This window comes from Marmota flaviventris, chromosome 10 (genome assembly GCF_047511675.1).
Source record: "Marmota flaviventris isolate mMarFla1 chromosome 10, mMarFla1.hap1, whole genome shotgun sequence".
In the NCBI taxonomy this organism is placed as follows: Eukaryota; Metazoa; Chordata; class Mammalia; order Rodentia; family Sciuridae; genus Marmota; species Marmota flaviventris.
Window position 1 is genome coordinate 47154697 of NC_092507.1, and position 4279 is coordinate 47158975.

Below are 4279 nucleotides of genomic sequence, written 5' to 3' on the forward strand. Positions count from 1 at the left end.
ATGTGTAACAATGAGGGTCTCCCTCCATTACCATGCAATTTCCCTTTTCTCTCCCTTTCCATTGTTATACAAAATTACATATAAGAGGTTGTGAGGGGAATGGGAAAATAAACAAGTAGAGAAATGAATTACAGTAGATGGGGTAGAGGGAGAAGATGGGGGGGAGGGGAGGGGGGATAGTAGAGGATAGGAAAGGTAGCAGAATACAACAGTTACTAATATGGCATTATGTAAAAATGTGGATGTGTAACGGATGTGACTCTGCAATCTGTATTTGGGGTAAAAGTGGGAGTTCATAACCAACTTGAATCTAATGTATGAAATATGATATGTCAAGAGCTTTATAATGTTTTTAACAACCAATAAAAAAAAAAAATTGCAGATTGGTATAAAAAAAAAATAAAATAAAATATTTTGTGATTATAAAAAAAAAAAAAAAAAAAAATCACATATGTGTATTGCATACAACTTTCTGTTGGGCAGTGCTGTTCTAACAAAGGCATTAATGTAACAACAGAACAGGTTCTCTCCAGGTAATGAGCCTCTCATCTCTGGAGTTGTCTGAAAAAAGCCTATGTTAATGAAGTTCTCATAGCTAGATGGATAAATCTCTAATCCCTCCAACTCTGACTCAACGACAGTTCCCAGACGGGGCTCTGAGGAGCACTTGTTCCTTGGAATATGAGATGTCATAGGAAAAAAGGCTAGTGATCGATTTCATGTGGGAAATTCTTGCTTAAAAAAAGTTAATCCCTTTAATCTAAGACTTCTCAGTGCCTTCTAGACATGGAAGTAAACTGTGGGTCTTTCTGAATGCTGTCTGCAGCACTCCTCGGGTTAAATGTTGGGTCTTTGTGAATGCGGTTTTCCCCTGTATTAAATTGGACACAAGGACTTCTTTTCATATAGCATGACCAAGAAATAATTTATTGTTAAGTTCATTCCTTGAGAATTGCTATCCTCAAGTTCTCCAAAGAATGTGGATTCTCTTGCCAGACAGCACTGAGTTCATATTCTGGCTATTTTGTAGACGACCTTGGACATGTTACTCTACTTTCATCAAGTGGAAAATGAAAGGAAGAATATTTATCACTCAGGAGAGCTTTAAAGATCATATTTTAAAAAGCATATAGAAAATGCAGTGTGGCGGCTGATATATAGTAGTTATTCAAAGAACAGTGATTCTAATTTTAAGTACAGCCCTGAGAGGGAAACCAGCTTTGCCAAACTCACACAGGACATTGATTAATGATCATAGGAGGTCTTGAATCTGGGTCTGTGGGCCCTCTAGTTTACCTCATTCTCTTTACCAACAATAGCATGTAAGAAATCCAGTTCACCAGGAAAGATAAGAAGCCTCCCCAAGTTTGGTGTGGTTTTATGGGTCAATTTTAAATGGGAGACAAATATTTTCTTCTTTTCCTTGTTGTCCCTAGTCCTGGCCAAAGGAATCTGCAACCAGGACTGGCAGGCTTCCCCTCTCCCCTCAGGCTTGGTTCCTGTTCCTGCAGGTCCTAGGAGCCCCCAGCAGATGGGCTGCCCTTATCAGCCGGCTCCAGGCCAGAAGAGGAATCCTCCGGTCACATGTGGCTCCCAGAGGGAGGGAGACCTTGTAAATAAACACAGCCCACACAGAGGAAGGGGGAGGGTCAAGGGAAAAGAATCCTTGACATTTTAGTGACTGGGCTAGGATTAAAGGCCACCAGGCATAGCCCTTATTGGCCATTTCTACAAGGAATGACAAATCCATGCAACTTCCCTGGGTGACGGGGCTATCTTTAAATAGCTCTGGGAGCTGGGGCATTCCCAGTGCACTGCTGGCTTGATCCAGACCTAATCCCTTGCCCAGGACTGACCTTTCACAGTTTACAGAGCACTTTATCTCCTGGCTCAGTGGAGTTTCACAGAACCCTCCTGAGAGAAGGGAGGTTTATTATCACCCCCAATTTACAGATGAGAAAACCAAGACCCCAAGGGTGAGTGACAGGCTCCTGGGTGCACAGCTAGAATCGTTGAGTCTGGACTGAGGACAATGTATATTCTGGCTCTAAATTCAGAGATCTTCCTATCCCCTACAGTGTCCTTTGCCACAATGTTCCTTTGTGCCCAGCACTTAGCTCCAAGCCCTGTGTGAGCCAGAGTGGTCGACAATCCAGTGACAAGAGAAGGTAGAATGGATGGATCTCAGTGAAGCAAGCCACTCAAGAAGAGCTACCCTGTATAATCCCACTTGTGGAAACTCTAGAAATGGAAGTGGATAACTACAACGACAGAAAGCAGATGACAGTTACTTGGGGGAAGGGAGACAGGAGGAAAGGAAATTTTTGGGGTGGTGGATATGTTCACTATCTGGATGTGGGGAGTGTTTCACGGGTCTGTACATATCAAATTGGACATTTTAAATATGTGTACTTTATTGTATGCCAATTACACCTCCATAAAGCTATTACCAAAGAGGAAGATAAGTTGGGGGAGATTGAAGGAAGTTGGCTGGCATATAATTAAGTAACCATAAGCGTTTTTTTAATGTGAGCCTAAGTACTGTGTGCTCATGGGAGAAGAGGAGAAAAACTCATTCCCAGATGGGAGAGCTCAGCCTCTGTTTTTGGATCAGGGGTTCAACATGGCTCAAGGTATGGAAGATGTAGAGAGAGTCTGGTAGGGTAAAAGAGAGTAGAATATCACACACACACACACACACACACACAAAAAAAAAAAAAAAAAAAAACCTTTTTTCTCAATTTTTGGAGGCTGAGGTTAAAGCCAACAGCTGCAATCCTCTCTTTTCTTGGGAAATTCAGACACACGCCCTACTTGGCAGCAGCTGGTTTTGCTAATAAGATTTCTTCCCTTCTCCTTCCCCCTTGGTGCAGATCATCCCTTCAGGTCCAGCCTAGGCCCCTGCCCTCTCAGATTTCTTCTTTGAACTAAACTGCCAAGTGCTTGCTGGCTGAGTCCCCTGACAGCTTCAGCTCCCAGGGCTCTGGGCACCCTTAGGGCAAATGGTTTATTTCCCAGGGCCATGGGGACCCCCATATCAGCCTCTTCTAAATTCCACTGTAAGAAGGAGATTTGAGGAGATTCATGTAGGAGTGTGATGGGATTCCAGGTCAAAATAAAACTCTTCTTGTCCTTTCTCTTCCATATCATTTGGCTTAGTAATTGTTACATGACTATTAGAAAATTTTGAATAATAATCTTATTAGAATATATTGTGGATAAAGCAGTAGGAAATTCAAGAATTGTTAAGCTGATTAATTGATTAGCTTATTCCCCAAACAATTTTGATCACTCCTGTAAAAGTTTGTGAAACATATGGGTTTGAATGACCCTACTATTCATACATTTATGTAAGGACTCTCCCGATGGTAGGTAAAACCCACATCGAAATTGTAAAAACTCTTGCTTTTCAATTTCCTTGGCATGTTTGTTGATTCTAAACTGCTCCTTTTCAAAGTTTCCCTATTTATTAAATAAATCAGTCAGCCACATTCCCTGTGTCTAACTCAGCATTCAAGTGTAAGCTCAGTTCTGGAGTCAGCTTTCCAACCGTGGCTTAGGGGCATTAGTCACTAGGAGCAAAATGTGGCATCTGAACAGCTGTTTTGGGTTTTCAGAGCCCAAGGCCCATACATCTGAAGAAGGGAGAAGGTGGAGGTTGGGGGAAGGGAACCAATATTTATTTACTGAACACCTACCCTGTGATAGGCACTGGGGACTTTACAATCTCTTAATTATCTGAAGAGTCCACTAATGTGTTCTGTCTTCGCTGGGCATAGCAAGGGTAAGAATTGGTCTAAGATCATATATCTCACAAGTGGCAGAGCTAGGACTGAAACCTAAGCAATTTGACTCTGTAGCTTATGCTCTTTCTTTTGAGTGGGGGGTGGGGGGGGCGGTACTGGGGATTGAACCCAGGGCCTTGTGCATGCAAGGCAAGCACTCTACCAACTGAGCTATATCCCCAGCCCCATAGCTTATATTCTTGAATATCCTCTCATATGTGCCTTTTTTTTTTTAACCATTCCAATCCCAAAATATAGATGGCTTATTATTGGATCTTTTTCCCAGATGGGAAACCAGAGGCTCAGAAAAATAATATTTCCAACATGAACTAAACTCTAGATTAGAACTCTGTGATCCTGAGGAAATCACTTCACCCCACTCATCCATCCATCCATCCTCCTATCCACCCATTAATGCTTACTCTACCTTAAGGATTATCTTGTTCCTTGAAATGAAAATATCTATACAATCTAGTTCCTCCTCTTCAAGAACT

The 4279-nt window shown here is 42.0% G+C and overlaps 1 non-coding gene across 1 annotated transcript; it reads right to left on the minus strand.

The window, feature by feature from the left end:
* Positions 1-3893: 3893 nt before the first annotated feature.
* Trnaa-ugc (transfer RNA alanine (anticodon UGC)) lies at positions 3894-3966 on the minus strand. Its single transcript has one exon. It is a non-coding gene; the product is annotated as a tRNA-Ala (tRNA).
* Between the last annotated feature and the right edge of the window lie 313 nt (positions 3967-4279).